At 41.1% G+C, this 23,692-nt stretch overlaps 2 non-coding genes and 1 pseudogene across 2 annotated transcripts; all 3 read right to left on the reverse strand.

Moving 5' to 3' along the window:
- LOC132383935 (uncharacterized) overlaps nt 1-23,692 on the reverse strand; it is a 109,281-nt pseudogene that overhangs the window by 17,504 nt on the left and 68,085 nt on the right.
- On the reverse strand, nt 22,590-22,663 carry trnan-guu (transfer RNA asparagine (anticodon GUU)). The gene has a single exon. It is a non-coding gene; the product is annotated as a tRNA-Asn (tRNA).
- trnam-cau (transfer RNA methionine (anticodon CAU)) lies at nt 22,781-22,852 on the reverse strand. The gene has a single exon. It is a non-coding gene; the product is annotated as a tRNA-Met (tRNA).

The raw sequence follows: 23,692 nt of genomic DNA on the forward strand, positions 1-23,692 counted from the left end.
CAGTACGTTATGGAGTGGATGGGAGTCATTGTCCAAGATGGCATGCAACTTGGACAGCATCCTCTTTTCAGACACAACCATCAGCGAGTCCAGTTCCACCCCCACAACCTCACTGGCCTTACAAATAAGCTTGCTGATTCTGTTGGTGTCTGCTACCCTCAGCCTGCTGCCCCAGCACACAACAGCAAACATGATAGCACTGGCCACCACAGCCTCGCAGAACATCCTCAGCAACGCCCGGCAGATGTTCAAGGACCTCAGTCTCCTCAGGAAATAGAGACTGCTCAGACCCTTCCTGTAGACAGCCTCATGGTACTTTGACCAGTCCAGTTTAATCTCCATTCGTATCCCCCCCACCCCCCGTATTTGTAATCCTCCACCATGTCCACACTGACTAAAAAGTAGTAAACTCTGTATTACTCCCAGTGACACTTGTTAGTGGGGTGAGATACAGAGAGATACCACTAATGAATGTGTGGCTGAGGAGCTGGTGCAGGGGGCAGAGTGCCAGTTTCATGGATCAATGGGACATCTTCTCGGGATGGGCAGGCAGAAACTGTTCACTACCTAGGGTCTTCTAGGGAAAGAACAGTTTTCTCCATCCTAAAACTGCACAGAATAGTTTTGTTTGCGACAGGGCGGAGGTTGAAAGGGAATCTGAACGGTGAGTTGATGCAGGTGGATAAAATTACATGAGGCATACAAAGGTTAGAGAGACAGAGACTGTTTCCAGTGGTGTGGCTGTCTAAAGCTAAAGGGAATAGTTGTAAGGTGAGAGGGGGTGGTTTAAAGGGGATCTGAAGGGTAAATATTTGACACAGAAAATAGCTGGTATCCCAAATGAGTTGCCAGAGGAGGTGGTGGAGGCAAAAACACACAAAGTCTCTGTTGATGAACACTTTCCAGGAACCTGTCATTACTGTGTTCATCCTGCCCTGGTTTAACTCCACGGTGCTGGGTCCATTGTTGTTTCCCATCTGTATGAATGATCTGGATGAGAATGTGGTAAACTGGATCAGCAAGTTTGCAGATGACACCAAGATTAGGGGTATGATGGACAGCAAAGGGGGCTAGAAAATCTTGATGTGGGATGTGGACCAGCTGGAAGAATAAAGCAGGTTACAATCTGGAATACACTGTCTGAGGGGTGGTGCAGGCTGGTATTTCAGAACCATCAGGATGAGCATTTGAATCACCAGGGCAGGGTAGGAGAGACCAAGTGCTGAGTTAGTGGAGACAGATTCTCGATGGTCAGTATAGACATTCAGAAACCACTGACAGTGAAAGTGCAGTGGGTACCTCGAACACAAAACTTCAGGATGGACATACCCAAAACACTCAGAACCCAGGACAATGGGTTTTTGTTGGACAAAAATATTAATGCATTAGGATTAATAGTGAATCAACCCCCTCAGAAGGCTACCAAAATGCACTCATTCCCCGTGCTCCGGTAACAGTACTTTTAAATGGGAATTTGGTGAAGAACACTGGTTAATATTAAGAGAGATGACACGGAGTCAGCTGGAGACGCTCATGGAGTGAGTACCGTTTTGGATTCGCTCCATAACCTTTACTTTTTTTAACCTTTGATCGCCCTTATTCAGCTTATTTTTACCTATATCGAAAGTTTCTTTATTCTTTTTTTTGGATTTACTGCCAAGAGTTTGTTGTGAACTTTTGAAGATATGCAAACAGAAATGTCTCTCAGGTCTAAGGGACGGGATCCCGGACGTAATCCGAACGGTAACGAAAAAAAGCAGGCTCCGACACAACAAACACAATTAACTTTTTAATTGTTTATGGAGGTTTTGGATGAAAAATTTGCTGAACTAAAACAATTTTTTAAAGAAGATATAAAGGCTTTTCAAGAGTACATGGTTAAGACGGATTCAGTAATTAAACAGCAACAAGCTCTTATTGCGTCTCTGCAAGAAGATGCTCGGAAGCGAGATTTGACTATTGGAAAACTGCAACAGGATTTAATTTCGACCATTAAGCTGATGGAAACCCTTAAAGCCAAGAGTGACGATTTTGAGAATCGGTCCAGAAGATAGAACTTACGTATACTTGGTCTTCCAGACGGCATAGAAAAAGATGACCCTTCCAAATATTTTGCTCAACTTTTAAAAGAAGCGTTTCCGACGATTTTCCCGAATAACCCCCCTTTATTGGATCGGGCACATAGAATTCGGCGTCGATCACCGAGTGTTACAGACAAACCTTCGGTGGTAATTGTCCGGTTCCATTATGTACATGACAAAGAACAAGTTATAAGAGCAGCTCGTCGGGTAGGAATGATTAAAATCAAAGATTTTTGCTTCCGCCTGATCGAAGATTTTAGTTCAGATCTTTTAAAAAGGCTTCTTTTTAAACCGTTGATGGCTGAATGTTATGAGAAAAATCTGAAACCTGCGCTTCTATACCCTGCGAAGCTTCGAATTTCTCCGTCGAATGCTCCACGACAGGTTTTCATTTCAACTTCAGAAGCGAGAAAATATCTGGAGGAGAACTTCCCTACTGCTACAGACACTAGTCTTTAATAAATGAATGATTCTGATCGTGTAAGATGGTTCTCGATCTCTTAAATCAGAATTAAAATCTGGTTATTGGTGTAGGTTCATCCTACACTTTATACTCAAGTTAAAGTGTGTTTGCGTCATGTTAATTGTTTTGCCTTATACACTTTAATCATTTAACTACATACTTGTCTATTAATTTTGTTCCTTCGAAGGTATATTTTTAATTCTTTGAAGGTAAATTTTTCCTTGATTAAGATGGTGGTTTTTTGGATAAGATTTTTGGTTTTGCTTAAGATGGCATTATGTTTATATTTTTCGCGTTTCTTCCGTACAATGCATCGCTTATCTTAGCTTAAATATTTTTTGTTTTGTCTGGGCCAGAGCCCGAGTTATAATTGTTTTTAGTGATTATATTTTTATTCTTTTTACAACTAACTATACTTAGAAATATGGTTTTTATTATAGCGATTTTATTTTTAAAGTTGGGGTGATTCTTTTATATATATCCTTTTTATATGGAGTGTTCTTCAGCTGACATGGGGGTAGGATTAATCTTACTTTTTCTCTTTTTAAGTCATATTTTGGCTTTTTCTCTTTTTCTCGGGGGATGGGGGGATGGTCTGTTTTCTAACTCTATTTTTTTTGTATCAGTTTGTGTTAGTTTTTTTATTCGGGCTGTTTTTGAACTTCAAATATGTCTGTGTTGTCGTCACTTCCGGGTTTTCTCACTACTTTTGTTCCTCTTCCGGGTGCATGAGTTTATAAGTTGGTTAACCCTTTCTATACCAAAGGGTTGATTTTAGAATTATGGCTCAGACCATTAATTTTGTGTCTTGGAATACTAATGGTTTAAATCATCCAATTAAACGAAAGAAGATTTTCAAAGTATTCCAAAGACTTAATGCTCATATCATTTTTGTACAAGAAACTCATGTGAGGAGGGAGGACAAATTTCGTTTTTTTAGATTTTGGCGGGGTCAACAGTATCACGCAAATTCGAATGCTAAAGTAAAAGGAGTTTCAATTTTTATTGACTCCTCTATTTCATTTGTTCAACATGATATTTTTTCAGATCCGAATGGCAGATTTTTGTTAATTACGGGTTTACTTTGTAATAAAAAGGTTGCTTTGGTTAATGTTTATGCTCCAAATGTGGATTGTCCTGACTTTTTTAAGTCTTTATTTACTTCTTTACCCAATCTAAACGAATATAAGTTAATAATGGGTGGTGACTTTAATTGTTGTTTAAATCCTCTGATGGATAAATCTTTATCTATTCAGACTTTACCTAATAAGTCGGCCACTTGTATTAACTCTTTTTTGACTGACAATGGAGTTTTTGATATTTGGAGATTCCGGTATCCTAAAGACAAAGAGTTTTCTTTTTTCTCACATGTTTATCACTCTTATTCAAGAATTGATTATTTTTTTGTAGACTCTTGTTTTATTCCATTGGTAATCGGTTGTAACTATGATTTTATAGCTATCTCTGATCATGCTCCGTTATTACTTTCTATGAAATTTACGGATACAGCTTCTAATGCTAGACAATGGTGATTTGACTCTACCTTGTTGCAAGACTCTGACTTTATAAAATTTATGGAGGAGCAGATCGACTTCTTCTTCTCAACTAATTCTACAGATGATATTTCCTGCGGAACACTTTGGGACACTTTTAAAGCTTATATACGTGGACAGATTATTTCTTATTCTGCTGGTTTGAGGAAACGTATCAAGATGGAAACTCTTTTATTGGTTGATAAAATTAAAGAGATTGATAAGAAATATTCGATTGCTCCTAGTAAGCAGCTTTACAAACAAAGGGTTGAACTTCAAATGGAACATAGTTTATTACTTACATCCTCGATTGAAAATCAATTAATGAAAACTAAATCTGATTTTTATATACATAGTGATAAATCTGGTAAACTGTTAGCTAGTCAATTGAAGAATGCTCTGGTTAAACGTCAAATCACTAAGATTGGTCAGCAGAATGGGAATCTGACAGTTAATCATGATGTGATAAATAAGGCATTTCAACATTTCTATACCTCCCTGTATCAATCTGAATTTCCTCAAGATTATAATACCATGTCTGATTTTCTTGGAAAATTAAATTTTCCAAGGTTATCATCTGATGATCTTTTGATATTGGATACTCCTATTATGGATGTAGAAATTAAGGGGGCTATTTCCTCAATGAATTCTGGGAAAGCACCGGGCCCAGATGGTTATACAGTTGAATTTTTTAAATTTTTTTCCGCTACTCTTTCCCCTTGGTTAGGTAAGGTTTTTGAGGAGGCCATTAGATTAGGGAATTTGCCACAATCTTTTTATAGAGCTTCCATTTCTCTAATATTGAAGAAAGATAAAGACCCTACTAATTGTGCTTCTTATAGACCTATATCTTTATTGAATGTAGACTCCAAGATTTTTTCTAAGTTACTGGCATCCAGATTGGAGAAGGTATTACCCAAAATTATTTCAGATGATCAAACTGGCTTTATTAAAAATCTTTATTCTTTTTTTAACATTAGGAGATTGTTGAATATTGTTTATACTCCCTCACATGATACTTCAGAATGCGTGATTTCATTAGATGCGGAGAAAGCATTTGACAGAGTTGAATGGCCTTACTTATTTAATGTGTTGGAGAAGTTTAATTTTAGTCCGATATTTATATCATGGATTAAATTGATTTATCATACTCCAGTAGCCTCAGTGGTTACCAATAATCAAAGATCTCCCTTTTTTCGCCTATTTCGGGGCACTAGACAGGGATGTCCTCTTAGTCCATTACTATTTAACATTGCCTTAGAACCTTTGGCAATTGCCATCAGACAATCACAGGATATTTTGGGTATTAATCGTGGGACAGATATTCATAAGTTATCTTTGTATGCAGATGATTTATTATTATTCATTTCTAACCCGGAGAAATCCATTCCAGCAGTTTTATCATTATTGGCTCAATTTAGTGAGTTTTCTGGGTATAAGTTAAATCTTAATAAAAGTGAATTGTTTCCATTGAATAAACGGGTCCCAATTTATGGAAATTTACCCTTTAAATTAGTTAATGACTCTTTTACTCATTTAGGGATCAAAATCACAAAAAACCATAAAGATTTGTTTAGATTTAATTTTTTACCCTTAATTGATCAGATTAAAGGTTTGTTTACTAAGTGGTCACCTTTGTCTCTATCCCTAATAGGTAGGATTAATGCTATTAAGATGGTTATTTTACCTAAGTTTTTATATATTTTTCAAGCGATACCAATTTTTATCCCGAAATCTTTTTTTACTAATGTTGACCCTAAAATTTCTTCATATATATGGCAGTATAAAAATCCCAGGTTAGGTAAAACATATTTACAGTAGACAAAACAGGAAGGCGGGTTAGCATTACCTAATTTCAGATTTTACTATTGGGCAGTTAATATTAGATATTTGTTATGTTGGTTGAAAGATGTGGGTGGATCTTTTGGCCCTTGTTGGGTGAGTTTAGAAACTAAATCGGTATCAGCTTATGCTTTGGGTTCTATTTTAGGGACTTCTCTCCCTTTTGCTCTTTCTAAATTGCCGAAAAGAATTGACAACCCGATAGTTAAACATACATTGCGTATATGGTTTCAATTTCGGAGATTTTTTGGGTTGACTCAATTCGTTTTAAATAGTCCTATTGTATCTAATTGTTTTTTTCACCCTTCCATTATAGATCAAGCTTATTCAGCTTGGAAAACTAAGGGATTACTAAGATTTTCTGATTTATTTTTAGATAATTGTTTTATGTCTTTTGAACAATTATCCAACAAATATAACTTGCCGAGATTTCATTTTTTTAGATATTTACAGATTAGACATTTTTTAAGTTCTGTACTCTCTACGTTTCCAAATTTTGTGCCTTCAGATACTTTGGAGAGTTTATTTGAATTAGACCCTTTTCAAAAAGGGCTTATTTCAAAACTTTATAATATAATTATGAAGATACGTTCAGAGCCTCTTTATAAGACTAAACAGGATTGGGAAAGAGAGCTTAGTTTTAGTATTTCTAGTGAGAATTGGGATAGAATTCTTCAATTAGTTAATACATCATCGTTATGTGCCAAACATTCACTAATACAATTTAAGGTTGTACATAGGGCCCATATGTCCAAGGATAAATTAGCTCATTTTTACTCTCATATAAGTCCTATTTGTGATAGATGTCATTCTGAAATTGCGTCTTTAACTCACATGTTTTGGTCGTGTTCATTTTTGGAGAAATATTGGAAAGATATTTTTGATATTATTTCTGCGGTTTTGAATATTGATTTACAACCTCATCCTATTACCGCAATTTTTGGTTTACCAATGTTAGATTCACTGCATTTATCTTCTTCAGCCCGTCGAATGATTGCATTTCTAACTCTGATGGCTAGAAGATCTATATTGTTGAATTGGAAAGAAATTGATCCTCCCACTGTATTTAATTGGTTCTCTCAAACTATGTTTTGTTTAAATTTAGAAAAAATTAGAAGTGGTACTTTTGAGACTTCTATTAAATTTGAAAAGTTATGGAGACCATTTATTCAACATTTTCATATGATGTAATATGACCCTGTGCCAAGTTCATTTGATTTCCCAGTTTTCAGCTTATGTATTTTGAGAGGACCGGAAGTGACGGCATTGATGAATACTTATTTTTGTGAGATATTATAAACAGCCCGTTTTTGTTTTTTTTTTCCTTCTTTTTTGTTTTTTTTTCTTTTATATTACTTATTAGTTATAGTTATTAGATTAGATAGTTCTGCATTATATAATTTTTTTTTGTTTTTTTTCTCTTTTTTCTGTTTTTTTTTATATTATACATTATGAAATATTTAGATTTACTATGTCCATACATATATCTTATGGCTTATGTCTTGGTAAACTCATTTATATTGTAACTATTATGTATGTTTTTTTTCATATGTAATGGAATGTCTATGTTGGTAATTTCATTATCAATATATCATCTGTATTCTGTCCATATTACTAATATTAATAAAAAGATTTAGAAAGAAAGAGAGATGACAGACAGCTTGGTCACAATAGAAGGGTGCAAATATCTTCTCAGAGGATAAGGGGTTCAGTGGCACAAGCTCACAGCTGAGAATGAAGGTAACAAACCCCACAGCAGTGGAGGACTGCTGTTGCCAGAGTTGTCCAGGACAGAAACAGACCCTCTGGCCCATCACATTTATGCTCCCCCATCACGCAAAGCTATACTAATCCCACTTTCCTGCATTAGTTTCATATCCCTCCAGGCCTTACTCACTGAAGTACCTGTGCATGTGTCCCTAATATTGTTACAGTTCCCTGTATGTGGCATCACAGGTAGACAGGGTCGTGTGTTCTACTTGCCTTGTCAGCTGAAGAACTGCCTCTCATTAGAATTGTACAAAACTGATTAAAGACAGATTTAAAGGGGATCTGAAGGGTACATACTTCACACAGAGAATAGCTGGTATCCTAAATCAGCTACCAGAGGAGGTGTGGGGGCAGAAACCCACGAAGTCTCTCTTCATTAAACCTTCTCAGGAACCTGACATTCACTGTGCACATCCTGCCCTGGTTGACCCGCCCAGAATAGAGTCAGTGATTTATACAGAACTGAAACCGTCCCTTCGGTAAAACTCATCCACGCCGACCAAGTTGTCGACCTGAACTCGTCCCATCCGCCTGCATTAGGCCCGTGTCCCTCTCAACCTTTCCTATCCATGTAACTGTGCAAATATGGTTTAAATATTGTACCTGAGGCAGAGAGCCGGTGCAGTGAGGCGCTGACAGACACTCACTGTTCCGTGGGCAGGAAGAGGAGAGGCCGATTCCCACAGTGGAGCCGAAACCCAAAGTAGAGACCGACTCCACTTTACCACACTCCCGTGTCCACCATCCCGGACCGTTCCCCAGGGAACGACGTCGGTGACGTCAGCTCGTTACAGAACGGCAACCGCGCAGTCTCAACAGTCTAGGAGGCGGGGCAAAGTGAGCTGTCAATCAGTGGAGCCGCTGAGGAATTGCGAGCTTTGTAACAGTGGGTACAGAGGGGGATTTCCGGGAACGGTGACCCCACCCACAGGAATTGAGTGTGAAAGACAGTAATATTCACATTTTAATTTGACTCTTCGGTCTTATAAATATTTAATATTTGTATTTTGTATATTTTTGTGTGGATAAACTTTTATAATTTGGGGTAAAAAATATCCATAGAACCATAGAACATTACAGCACAAAAACAGGCCTTTAGGCCCATCTTGGCTGTGCTGAACCATTTTTCTGCCGGGTCCCACTACACCTCTCATCCATGTACCTGTCCAGGTTTTTCGTAAATGTTAAAAGTGAGCTCGCATTTACCACTTATTTGGCAGCTCATTCCACACTCCCACCACTCTCTGTGTGAAGAAACCCCCCCCCCCAATGTTCCCTTTAAACTTTTCCCCCTTCACCCTTAAGCTATGTCCTCTGTTTTTTTTTTCTCTCCCCTAACATCAGTGGAAAAAGCCTGTTTGCGTTCACTCTATCTATACCAATCATAATTTTATATAACTCTCTCAAATCTCCCCTCATTCTTCTATGCTCCAGGGAATAAAGTACCAGCTACATCCTTGTAACCCTTCTCTGCACTATTTCAACCTTATTAATATCCTTCCTGTAATTTGGTGACCAAAACTGCACACTATACTTCAAATTCGGCCTTATACAACCTCACCATAACATTCCAACTCTCATACTCAACACTTTGATTTATAAAGGCCAAAGTACCAAAAGCTCACTTTACAACCCTATCTACCTGTGACGCCACTTTTAGGGAATTTTGTATCCATATTCCCAAATTCTTCTGTTCTACTGAACTCCGCAGTGCCCTACCATTTATCTTGTCTGTTCTACCTTAGTTTTTCCTTCCAAAGTGCAATACCTCACACTAGTCTGTATTAAACTTCATCTGCCATTTTTCAGACCATTTTTACAGCTGTTCCAGATCCCTCTGCAAGCTTTGAAAACCTTTGTCACTATCTACTACACCTCCAATCTTTGTATCATCAGCAAATTTGTTGATCCAATATGCCACATTATTATCCAGATCATTGATATAGATGAAAAATAACAATGGACCCAGCACTGATCCCTGTGGCACACCACTAATTCAAGGCCTCCACTCAGAGAAGCAATCCTCCACTACCACTCTCTGGCTTCTCCCAATGAGCCAATGGCTAATCCAATTCACTATCTCACCATGTATACCTAGCGACTGAATCTTCCTGTCTAACCTCCTATGTGGACCTTGTCAAAGGCCTTAATGAAGTCCATGTAGACAAAATCCAGTGCCTTCCCTTCATCCATTTTCCTTATAACCTCCTCAAAAAACTCTAATAGATTTGTTAAACATGACCTACCATGCTCAAAGCCATGTTGACTCTCCCTAATAAGTCCCTGTCCATCTAAATACTTGTAGATCATCTCTCTTAGTACTCCTTCCAATAATTTACCTACTATTGATGTCAACCCTACCAGCCTATAATTTCCCAGATTACTTTTTGAGCCTTTTTTAAACAACAGAACAACATGAGCTGTCCTTCAATCCTCCAGCACCTCACCGTAGATACTGAAATTTTAAATATATCTGCCAGGCCCCTGCAATTTCAATACTAGTCTCCTTCAAGGTCCGAGGGAATACCCTGTCAGGTTCGGGGGATTTATCTACTCTGATTTGACTCAAGATAGCAAGCACCTAATCCTCTTCAATCTGTATAGGTTCTGTGGCTTCACTACTTGTTTGCCTTATTTCCATTGACTCCATGCCAGTTTCTTTAGTAAATACAGACACAAAATACCCATTTAAGATCTCCCGCATTTCTTTTGGTTCCATACATAGCCGACTACACTGATCTTCAAGAGGACCAATTTTATCCCTTACTATCCTCTTGCTCTTAATATACCTGTAGAAGATCTTTGGATTATCCTTCATCTTGACTGCCAAAGCTACCTCATGTCTTCTTTTTTCCCTCCTGATTTCTTTAAGTATCTTTTATCCTTTTTATGCTCCTCAAGTACCTTATTTGCTCCCTGTTTCCTGTACACGTCATACATCTCTCTCTTCTTCTTTATTAGAGTTCCAATATCCCTAGAGAACCAAGGTTCTGTATCCTTATTCACTTTGCCTTTAATCCTGACAGGAACATACAAACTCTGCACTCTCAAAATTTCTCCATTGAAGGCCTCCCTCTTATCAATCACAACCTTGCTAGAGATCAACCTGTTTTTTTAGATCCTTTTCTCATTTCTTCAAATTTGGCTTTTTTTCCAGTTTAGAACCTCAACCCGAGGACCAGATCTATCTTTCTTCATGTTCAAGTTGAAACTAATAGTGTTATGATCACTGGAACCAAAATTTCCCCTACACACACTTCCGTCACCTGTCCTAACTTGTTTCTTAATAGGAGATCTAATATTGCATCCTCTCTAATCGGTACCTCTATATATTGATTTAGAAAACTTTCCTGAACACACTTTACAAACGAAAACTTGTCTAGACCTTTAACAGTATGGGAGTCACAATCAATATGTGGAAAAATAAAATCCCCTACTGTCACAACTTTATGGTTCCTGCAGTTGTCTGTTATCTCTACGCAGTTTGCTCCTCCAATTCTCACTGACTATTGGGTGGACTACAAAACAACCCCATTAATGTGGTCATACATTTCCTGCTTCTCAGCTCTACCCATATGACCTCAGTAGAGAAACCCTCCAATCTGTCCTGCCTGAGCACCACTGTATCATTTCCCCTGACTAGCAATGCCACCCCCACACCCTTCATCCCTCTGCCTCTATCACATCTGACACATCGGAACTCTGGAGCTCCTGCCCCTCCTGTAGCCAAGTTTCACAATTGACTACAATGTCATAGTTCCACGTCATTTCACACCCTCAGCTCATCAGCCTTCCCCACAATACTCCTCGCATTGAAATAGACACAACTCAGAAGATTACCACCGCTCCACTATCTACTCTGGCATTCTGGTTCCCATCCCCCTGCAAATCTAGTTTAACCCCCTCCCCCCATAACACAAACAAACTTCCCTGCAAGGATATTGGTCCCCCTGTAGTTTAGATGTAACCTGTCTCTCTTGTATAGGTCCCAATGAATCTGCAATGTGAAACCCTGCCCCCTACACCAGTTCCACAGCCATGTGTCCATCCTCCAGAGCATCCTACTCTTACCCTCACAGACAGGTGGCACAGGTAGGAATCCTAAGATTACCACCATTGAGGCCCTGCTTTTTGACTTCCTACCAAGCTCTTTATACTCATTCTTCAGGACATCCTCACTTTTTCTTCCTATGTCATAACATCATAAAACATTGTAACTAGACCACTGACCATTTGCTGAGAAAAGAAAGCTACGGAAAAATATTGTCAAAGCCAAAATTTTAATCTAAAGTAAGTAAATAGAAACATAGAAAACCTACAGTACAATACAAGCCCTTTGGCCCACAAATTTGTGCCGAACTTGTCCCTACCTTGGAAATTACTAAGCTTACCCATAGCCCTCTATTTTACTAAGCTTCAGGTACTTATCCAAAAGTCGCTTAAATGACCCTATCGTATCTGCCTCCAGCATGGTTGCCAGCAGCCCATTCCACTCACTTACCACGCTCTGAGTAAAAGCTTACCCCTGACATCTCCTCTGTACCTACTCCCCAGCAGATTAAACCTACGTCATCTTGTGGCAACCATTTCAGCCCTGGGAAAACACATCTGAGTATCCACACAATCAAGGCCTCTCATCATCTTATCAGGTTACCGCTCATCCTCTGTCACTCCAAGGAGAAAAGTCCCTGACACCCTTTCTATGGCTTCCACATCCTTCCTGTAAGTGAGGAAACCAGAACTGAACACAGTTCTCCAACTGGGGTCTGACCAGGTTCCTGTACAGCTGCGGCATTACCTCTCAGCTCCTTTATTCAATTCCATGGTTGATGAAGGCCAATACACCATATGCCTTCTTAGCCACAGAGTCAACCTACACGGCTGCTTTGAGTGTCCTATGGACTCGGATCCCAAGATACCTCAGATCCTCCACACTGCCTAGATTCCTAACGTTAATGTTATATTCTACCATCATACCTTACCTACCAAAATTAACCACTTCACACTTATCTGGGTTGAACTCCATCTGCCACTTCTCAGCCCAGTTTTGCATCCTATCACTGTCCCGTTGTAACCTCTGACAGCCCTCCAGACTATCCACAACAACTCCAATCGTTGCGTCATCAGCAAGCTTACTAATCCATGTCTCCACTTCCTCATCCAGGTCATTTATAAAAATCACAAAGAATAAAAGTCCCAGAACAGATCCCTGAGGCACACCACTGGTCACCGAGCCCCATGTGGATTATGACCCGTCTACAACCACTCTTTGCCTTCTGTGGGAAGCCAGTTCTCGATCCACAAAGCAATGTCCCCTTGGATCCCATGCCTCCTTACATTCTCAATAAGCTTTGCATGGTGTACCTTATCAAATTCCCTGCTCAGTTCTGGTTTCCTCACTACAGGAAGGATGTGGAAGCCATAGAAATCCTTGCACCCTATATCTACTGCTCTTCCTTCAACAATGTGTTTAGTCATATCCTCAAAAATTTCAATCAGGATCATAAGCACGACCTTCCCTTGACCAAGCCGTGCTGACTACGACTACTCCTAATTATTATACCTTTCCAAATGTTCATAAATCCTGACTCTCAGGATCTTCTCCATCAACTTACAAATACTGAGATAAGACTCACTGGACTATACTTTCCTGGGCTATATCTACTCCTTTTCTTGAATAAAGGAACAACATCCGCAACCCTCTAATCCTCTAGAATCTATCCCGTCCCCATTGATGCTGTAAAGATCATTGCCAGCGGCTCAGCAATCTCCTTTCTTGACTCCCACTGTACCATGGGTTACATCTCATCTTGTCCCGGTGACTTAAACAACTTGATGTTTTCCAAAATCTCTACCACATTCTCTTTTTTAATATCTGCATGCTCAAGTTTTTCAGTCTGCTTCATGTCATCACTACAATCACCAAGATCCTTTTCCATAGTGAATACTGAAGTAAAATATTTATTAAAGTACCTCTACTATTTCCTTCGGTTCCATACACTTTCCCACTGTTACACTTGATAGGTCCTATGCTTTCACATCTTATCCTCTTGATCTTCACATACTTGCAGAAGGCCTTGGGGCTTTCTTTAATCTTGTCTACCAAGGCCTTCTCATATCCCCTTCTGGCTCTCCTAATTTCCCTCTGAAGTTCCTTCCTGTTAGCCTTATAATCTTCTAGATCTCTAATATTGCCTTGCTCTCTGAACCTTTTGTAAGCTTTTTTTTTCTTGACTAGATTCATTACAGCCTTTGTACACCACGGTTCCTGTACCTTACCATAACTTCCCTGTCTAATTGGAATGTAGCTATCCAGAACTCCACACAAATATTCCCTGAACATTTGCCACATTTCATCCATACTTTTCCCTGAGAACATATCTTTCCAATTTAAGCTTCCAATTTCCTGCCTGATAGACTCATAATTCCCACTTACTCCAATTAAATGCTTTTCTAACTTGTCTGTTCTTATCTCTCTCCAATGCTATTGTAAAGGAGATAGAATTATGAACATTATCTCCAAAATGCTCTCCCACTGAGAGATCAGACACCTGACGAGGGTCATTTCCCAGTTGTTATCACAGTGCGCATAGTTCACCATATAGTTCAAAGTTCAAAGTAATGTTTATTCTCACAGTGCATACACGTCACCATATTCAACACTGAAATTCTTTTTCTGCAGGCATTCTTTGTGTATCTATAGAACAGTAACTGTGAACTGTAAATATGAGGAACTATAAACAGTAAACAAACAGTGCAAATGCAGAAAATAAATAGCAATAAATAATGAGCATGAAATAACAATATAACAGAGACCCAAATGAGTCCTTGCATGAGTGCCGCTGTCCCCTTTTCTTCAGGCCCCTGATGTTTGAGGGGTGGTAACTGTTCTTGAACCTGGTGGTGCGAGTCGTGAGGTACCTGTACCTTCCACCTGATGGCAGCAGTGAGAAAAGAGCATTGTCTGGGTGGTGAGGATCTTTGATGATGGATGTTGCTTTTCTACAGCTATGTTTCATGTAGATGTGCTCAGTGGTTATGAATGTTCTACCCGTGATGTACCTGGGCTGAATCTAATACCTTTTGTATGATTTTCCACTCAAAGGCATTGATGATCCTATCCCAGGCCGTAATGCAGCCAGTCAGCACACTTATAGAATTTTGGCAAAGTTTTCAATGACATGCTGGATCTCTGAGAGCCCTGAGGAAGTAAAGATGCAGTCATGCTTTCTTCACAAGAATATTTATATGATGGGTTCAGGACAGATCCTCTGACAGAGACACACTGGAATTTAAAGTTATTGACTCTCTTCACTTCTGATTGTCCAATGATTACTGGTTCATGGATGTCTGGTTTCCCTCTCCTGAAGTCGACAATCTGTCCCTTGGTCTTATTGACACTGAGTGAGAGGTTGTTGTTATTATGCCACTCAGACAATCTTGATCTCTGGAGTCTTGCTATTTGGGCTCCATCTGTATGCAGGTAGGACAAGTACAGTCAAATTATCTGACTTAACAAAGAAACATAGAAACGCTACAGCACAATATAGGCCCCTCAGCCCACGATGCCCTTCCAAACCTGTACTTATTTTTAAAATTACCTGTCATTATCCATAGCCCTCTATTTATCTAAGCCTCCCATACCTATCCAGGAGTCTCTTAAAAGACTCTATTGTATCCGCCTCCACCACCTTTGCCAGCAGCCCATTCCATGCACTCACCACGCTCTGTGTAAAAAACTTGCCCCTGACATCTCCACAAAGTTCTTGTGGACCTTTCCTTTCCATTACTGATCATTGTGTTTCCATATCAGGCCATGATGAAACCAGTCAGGTTACTCTCCACTGTGCATCTATATATGTCAATGTTTTAGATGTCATGCTGACTATATGCAGGGAGAATCGCTGCCTTCTTTATAATGGTACTTACTGCTAGTCCCAGGACAGACCGTCTGCAATGATAATGCTGAGAAATTTAATGTTACTGACTCTCTCCTTCTCCAGTCCCTGATGATGACTGGTTCATGGATCTTCGGTTTCCTCCTCCTGTCGTCAGTGATCAGCTCCTCGGTTTTGCTGATATTGAGTGAGAGGCTGTCGTTGTGGCATCATTCAACCAGATTGTCAATCTCCCTCCTGAGGGCAAATGTGTCACCACCTTTGATTCATCCAACAACAGTGGTGTCATCTGCACACTTAAATATGTCATTGGAGTTGTACTTAGCCACACAATCACAGGTATAAAGTGAGTGGAGCAGTGGACAAAGCTCACAGCCTTGTGGTACACCAGTGCTGATGGTGATTATGGAGGAGATATTGTTGACATCTGAGAGAGAAGATTACATGAAAATCAGTAAAATATAATAATGAAAGTTAGTTACTTTTTCCACAAAAATGTGAAAAATGGGGGCCCATTCGTCCATGCTGACATTTGTTCATCTGCAAGGAGTATTGTGAGCAATGCTGGACTCTTTATCCAAGGAATGATGCGTTTTCATTGGAGAGGGTACAGAGCAGGTTCACGAGAATGACACCGGGAATGAAAGGGTTAACATATGCGGCGCATTTGATGCCTCTGGGACTGTACTTGCTGCAGTTTACAAGGATGAAGTGAGTGTCATATTATAAGCAAGAATGACTGCAGGACTTATGGAGTGAGTGATCCCTGCTGAAAGTGGAGAGTGGGGTGGGTGGAAAGATGTGTTTAGTACTAGAATCCCTTTGAAGACGGTGGACGTCTTGCAGAATGTTGTGCTGAATACGAACACTCGTGAGGTGGAACTTCAGGACAAGGGGAACTGTCACCCTGTTATGGCAATGAGAAGATGGGGCAAGGACAAATGTCTAGGAAACGGGGGGATATTTGAGGATGAAAGCTGCAGCAATGAGAGAGGAAGGGAAAGCCTGTTCTTTGAAGAAGGAAATCGTCGCTATTATTCTGGCAAGGAAAGCCTCATCCTGGGAACAGTTGTGGTGGCGATGAATAAAAGGATGACATTTGTACAAGCAGACAGAGTGGGAAGAGCGATCGTCAAGATAGCTGTGAGAGTCAGTAGGTTTATAGAAAGATGTCACCAGACAGTCTGTCTCCAGAGATGCTACACTAGCCAGTCTTTCTCCAGAGACCAACTGCCGCTGTCTCCTTTTATACACAGTGTCCCGCCCTTCCCGAAAAACGCCAAGAGAGTGGCGAAGGGGGAGGAGACAGAGTCAGAGTGACAGATCGATCTGAAAGTGGCCTCTCGTTGTCCAGCTCCGCGTTCACTCTCCCTCAACCACTAATTTCCAATGGTTTATCCATGACAGAACAGAAACACAGCGTTCGGATAAACCTTCAGACGCACAGTGTTGGTATTGGTCAGTCTGTAAAGTTAACACCTAACACTCTGGATACCTGACACATAAACTCTCTAAATTTCTGCTGAAATCTCCTAAAACTTAACAATGATAATCTGGAACAATGATCGACTCAAAGATGGGAATTCTGACATTCCAGTAAATCACAGAGACAGCTGGAAACACACAGCAGGCCAGGCAGTGCCCGTGCTCAGAGAAACAGAGTTTCAGGCTGAATCCCCTAGATCCGATACATTCTGTTCGCATTCCGAATTCCATCTGGAGCTGCGAATGGACTTTAGTGAATGATGCACCAGGTCTTCAAGTTCCCTCTGCACCGCCAGACCCTGTTGCCTTTGAACAATTAGAGAATGCCCTGTATTAGTTATTTTTCCTGTCAAACTGTACAAGTTCACACCCTCCCTTCCCCACAGTATCCCAGCTGCCAGACCTATGTCCAATCACATCACCCTTTGTAGATTCCTCACCGCTCTTCACAAATCAGTAGCCATCTCCATTTGTCATCAGCAAGTTTAACACAGTCTGCTCTCATTTTCCCCATCCCCCTCTGATGGTCTGGCTTATCAAACATGTCCTGGACATCTCAGTTCAGAGTGCCCTGGGTCCCTTTATCCACAGTTGGTGTTACTGCTCCAACCACTCGATTGTACTTGTTAAACATGCAACCACTTTCACCAATCCTTGTTGATTTTGCCTGATGGTTAGAAGATTTGAAGGTTTGCAATAATTCCCTGCTTTGTTGCAGCTCCATGTTCTCCTGGTACAAGTGGTGATCTGACAGGTCTGGAGTATCCTGTTTTTTGCTTTTGCTTCAGACTACAGAATCTGGAGTTTTTATTGTAATTTTTATTTCTTTTCTATTTGCTTATTTTTCTCCTATTTGGAGTGAAGGGGTTACTCAACGTGGTCTCCCTACGGACATGGACTAGTTTATTTGTCTTGTCCATCCTCACCCAGGTCGGCCGTCAAAGACGAGGTTTATTGATACGGTTCATATGGTCCTCAGTCAGGCTATTTAGTAAATTGGATCAGGGACTGTCTTTGCAATAGGAGACAGAGTGAGGGCAGAGAGCGGTTTTATGATCAGATGCTGGTGACGTGCTGTTTCACTTGGATCTGTTCTGGGACCTTTGCTGTTTGTGATACGGATGAATGATTTGGGAGTGGATGTAGGGACCGTGAGCAGTAAGTTCACACTGAGTGTGAGATGGGTGGAGTTATCGCTGTGTGGAGGGTGGTCATAGGCTAAAGGGCGACATTGATGCAGTGGTGAAATAGGCTGAGAGCAAAACAAGTAGGACAGTTTGTGTGAGAGCTGGGATTCCCCATTAAACAATCCCAAAGCCCCCACAGGGGAGCTCAGGGGGATAATATGTGTCAACTCCACAATAGTGTAATGAGCAGAAAATGACAGTCCTTTCATCTGCCATATTAGTGGCACTTAAAAGATCCTCTTGTTGATTTTGGTTAGGCTCGCTGCCGGCAGATGAAGTGGGCCATCTGAATGTCTGTGGGCACAGGGGTGACTCGCTTGGTGTGGACTCGCTTGGTGCGAAGAGCCTCACCAGGTAAGCCTCGCTGGCCTCCTGCAGGGTGGCCGAGCTCTGGAAGCGTGGATCGGTTTTGAAGTCCTGCGTGATCTTCTGCACCAGATGCTGGAAGGGAAGTTTGTGGATGAGCAGCTTGGTGGATTTCTGGTAGCATCGGTTCCCCCCACCCCTCAGAGTCACGTTCATGGGCTAGTAGTGCCCCAAGAATACGTACACAGACACCCAAGGATATGCAGTGCTCCTTTACATTTAGCAATTATTTTACAGGGATTGGTATTTTACATGGTGCTTCCATGCTGCCTCATTAATCAGCCACATTACACAAAATCGTACCACTGACACTTAGTCAAGAGTTTGACCATAACTTTTCAAATCAATTGATATTGAGGATGATATGGATCAATAAAGAGGTCTGTTGATCCTCTTTGTAAAACACATAATGTATTTTAGCTACTGAAAGTTTAAAACTGCATCTATTCACCCGCTGTTCAACATTATTAATCACGAATCACATTCCATTTACAATTAAACTGAATTTTCTACCTCTAATTCATTAAGATCCATTCATCTGCAGAAAGTGATTTTCCCACCCCAGTACCTTTCTCAGAGAAAATAGCAGTAGTCATAATATTAAACAATAAGGGCTACAATGTGAGGTCTCATTCTCCAGCACTTAGAAGCCCAAATATACCTTAACCACCCTTACCTGCCTGGAACATACATAAAAAACTTTGGAAAAATGTACATCCTTCAATTCACTCCAAATTTCCATAATTTAATCCTCTCATATCATATCATATGATTTTTCAATATCAAAATACTGCATTTTGCAATTTCCTTATCTACCTGCGCTTTCCCAATATCATCTTCCAAACATAATGTCACTCAGCCCTTTTGAAATCCACACTGATAAAATGCTATATCACCTCTGTCTCCCAAAAGAAAATTCAGTCATTCTATTACCATACGTTCCATAAGTTTACCCAAATGATGTTGGGCTATAACTAGAAGGATCCTATGGGCCTTTCCAGGTTTTGGACCATTTTCTATGAGGAGCCAAGATGGCCTAAACTCCAAATATGATCCAAACATGGAAATATTATCTCAAGAGTTGTAAGCCATCTGCTGAAACTTACAATAACATATATCACCCTTTCTTGCAGCTGTCTGACCTGTACTATCAAAAACTTTCTTAAGTTCGCACAAAGTAAACTTTGCATCACTATCACTGCTACAGATGGCTTCCAACACATCAACGTATTCACTTAAAACCTCATCCTTACATCATTTCGGCTCTTAAAATTAAATTATATTGATTATGAATTGCAGAAAATTACTAAGCCAGTGACTCAGCCTTCTCTTGATCAATACGGGAATGTTAACTCTATGAGTTAATAACCACCCCCCCCCCCCAATTTTCTTAATCAATCCCCAAACATCTCTAAGTTTAATATTGTGTCAACTCTATCACAAGATGACCTCCTGTAAACCTCTTTCAGAACCTTCAACAATTTCCTCACCACAGCCTGTGGCCTTTCATACTTAATAAGATCACTTGGAGAGTGATAATTCTCAACTCTCACAACCACCTTATTTCTCTCCCTAATTGCCTCGGCACACTCTTCCGGCCTGCATGTTGCTGGCCCCGCACCTGAACCTACATTATTTCCCCACATTCCCACACATTCAAAGCCAGCATCATCAACCGCCACTGTCATCAACTCGAACCCTCTTCATGTGTTCTGCTTATGAATTAAGTCTAGGGGCGGATCCACGCAACCCGTGTTGTATTATCGTCACAGAATTCAAGCGTACATTCCTCCAGTGCACTTTCTAAGCGTCTGTTCGGAGGGTCCTGTGTTGCAGGAGGGGCCGCGTGGCTTTAAACCCGGCGGTAAACACGTCGGCATGGTATCGTACTCTCCAAAGTGTTTCACCTGTTCCTTTATCTGTCTTCTCCACACAGTCACCCAGACAAACTGAGAGAGTCGGCAGGAGTGCTGGGAAAGTGCGGGAGTTCATATCTCACAACAACAGCCGCAGTTTCGGAGTGAAGGATTCAATCACCGAGTGTAACGGCGAACAGCGTTGAGATACATTCACGATGACGGATGACTGAAACAAAACGCTGAACAGAACGTCCCTTGTTCTCGGGAAACTCTGCAGTTCCGGACTATTTGCACACTAGATTGTCCCATCTTCTCATACCGGTTTCATTTGAAGCAGGAAAATGGTCTTCCCGTCGGTAAGTTAAATCCTGGTCTCCTGCGTGACAGGCGGAGATTGAACTAACGAGGCATAAACAAGAGTGTGGAATCTCATACGGATGTCAGGGTTTAGGAGAGTTCATAAAGTCACTCTGATGTTTGTTCGTTGAGAGTAGAGCTGGCGCTTTTTACTCATCCTCTCCTCACTGTGTGACTGGAGGGGTCTCAGCATTCTTCAGTGATTCAGTCATTTACTGAGTTCAAGGACTGGCCAAAGGAAGGGTTCCTATTAGCATCCGACTGCGTGTTGTTTGAACGAATATTTATAATCAGCAGTTGTTTCCCACTTTCTGATACGTGAAGCAGTAAACCATTTGCAGCCCTTGGAATCTCTCGGATCCCAGGTGCTGTGTTTCCCCGGTCTGTCGGAACGTCCCGACATCTACTGGTCAGAATAGGAACTGTAACGGAGAGAGGAATGATCCTTCAGAAAACAGCTCAGAAACTGATAATCGAGTTACAGAATCTTATAGCACAAGAGAACATTCAGTAACCGAATCTCGTTTGTATCGGGGTGCGATGGTGGTATAGTCATGAGCATAGCTGCGTCCCAAGCAGTTGACCCGGGTTCGATTCCCAGCCATCGCAGTTTGTACACTTTTAGCACTACGAACGCAGAATTCACGGGCAATTTGCTGTGAATGAATTCACTCCAATGGATCGGATGGAGCCCTCATGTACGATGGTGGTGATCCCTCACGTAGGATGATCCAGGACCCCAAACTGAATGAAAAACACTACATTAGACCCGGGAAGTCCGTTAGTTCCAAGGAATCGGCTCGAGGAAACGCACACTTTCTGGTCAAATCGAACAGACAGAATCATGATCAAAGACACAACGCGACCCGGATATTCTCTCGTTCCCCTCGTTCATCTGGCAGAAGGTACAAAAGCCCGAAAGCACAAATCGAGGATCTCACGAGGTCTGTACACACCGGCTGCGTGGTGAAAAGGGCACAACAGCGTCTCTTTCACCTCAGACGGTTGAAGGAATTTAATATGGATCCCCAAATCCTAAAGACTTTCTATAGGGGACCATTCTGACTGAATGCATCACTGCCCGGGATGGGAACTGTAATTCCCTCAATCGTAGGAACTGCAAGGAGCGGTGTGGGCAGCCGAGCGTGTCTGTTGATGTGATCTTCACAGTATTCAGGACAATTACAGAGACAGGTTTGTTCATAGGACCTGAAGAATCCTTGGTGACCCGAGTCACCCCAATCTCAAACTGTTTCTGCTGCTGCCATCCGGGAAAGTGTACGGCAGCATAAAAGCCAGGACCAACAGGCTCCGGGACAGCTTCTTCCACCAGGCCGTCAGACAGATTAATTCAGACTGATACAATCGTATTTCTATGTTATGTTGACTGTCCTGTTGTACATACTATTTATTACATATTGCTATAAGTTGTACTTTGCACATTTAGACGGAGACGTAACGTAAAACATTTACTCTTCATGTATGTGAAGGACGTAATTAATAAAGTTCATTGAATTCAATTCCACGGAAGAGACTTCGCAGTGTAGCAGTCGAATCACAGACGGGAATGTGTGCAGATGCTGAAAATCCAAGCAACATACACAAAATGCTAGAGGAACTCAGCACCCAGACTGCTTCGTGATCCTGAAAAAGGGTTTCGGCCTGAAAAATTCGACCGTGTACTTTATTCCATAGATGCTGCTGCACATTTTCTCTTGTACGAGAGAAAGTAAACTACTGGATCACTAGCGTCCCTGGGTGGGCTCGAACCACCAGCCTTTCGGTTAACAGCCGAAAGCGCTGACCGATTGCGCCACAGAGACGACTATTTAAAACAGTACGAATAAATGATAAATTCCAATTGAAATGCGATTTCTTGTTATTGGTGCATAGTGTTTTAAAAAACAAAGTTGAATACCCGCTGCCGCCAACGGAGAATGTAGCAGAAGATGGTTTCGATCCATCGACCTCTGGGTTATGGGCCCAGCACGCTTCCGCTGCGCCACTCTGCTACAGGAACTGTAATCACTTGTTGAACTGTGAATGTTGCGCTTTTTTATGTGTATGTATGCATGCGTTTATGTCTGTGTCTGTATCTGTATATGTCAAAGTCTGGGTCTGTACCTGTGTCTGTACATGACTGGGTCTGGTTCTGTGTCTGTTTATGTCTGGATCCATTCCGACTTTTTCCCGTTTCATACTCACGTTCTTCACTTTCTTTTGGTGATTCTTTGTTTCTCCTCTTTCTCGTTTTCTCCACCTTCCCTACTCTCTGACTCACCCAGTTATTATCTCTCTGCCATTTATGCTCTATCCGTCTTGCACCTCGTTCCCGATATTTCGCCACTGAAATGCGTTTTACATTATTTAATTGTCCAGGCGGACAATTCATCCCACTGGTCGGCTTGTTCTTTAAAATAAATAACGACGTTTTAACCCGAAGTGCCATTAACTTCCTAATCCTGTCCTGATGATTGAATGACTGTCGGAGTTCCTTCAGTGTTGAATTAACAGATCAACAAGTGAAGTGGAACTCGCGACATTAATGTCCTGCAAACGCTGACATCAAATGCAACAATTCCTCCGCCGGGATTAACTGTTGCTGTCATGTTCAGACTATCACAGCCGGACCGGTTAGTGACAGATGGGGCGATGTGGAGTATCGCTGATGCTACGCCCCTCCCTGCCACACGGGGCGGTTTTTCCCTTCCTGCACCAAAGCTGTGTGACTGATACAGTAAAGGTCGGGTTTTAACTCTCCTATGTAGGACGGTGTAAAGACAGACTGGCAGTTGCTTATCCCGTGGGCAGCTGAGTTACTCCAGCATTTTGTGAATGTTGCTCTGAATTTC

This window comes from Hypanus sabinus, chromosome 31 (assembly GCF_030144855.1).
Source record: "Hypanus sabinus isolate sHypSab1 chromosome 31, sHypSab1.hap1, whole genome shotgun sequence".
Classification (NCBI taxonomy): Eukaryota; Metazoa; Chordata; class Chondrichthyes; order Myliobatiformes; family Dasyatidae; genus Hypanus; species Hypanus sabinus.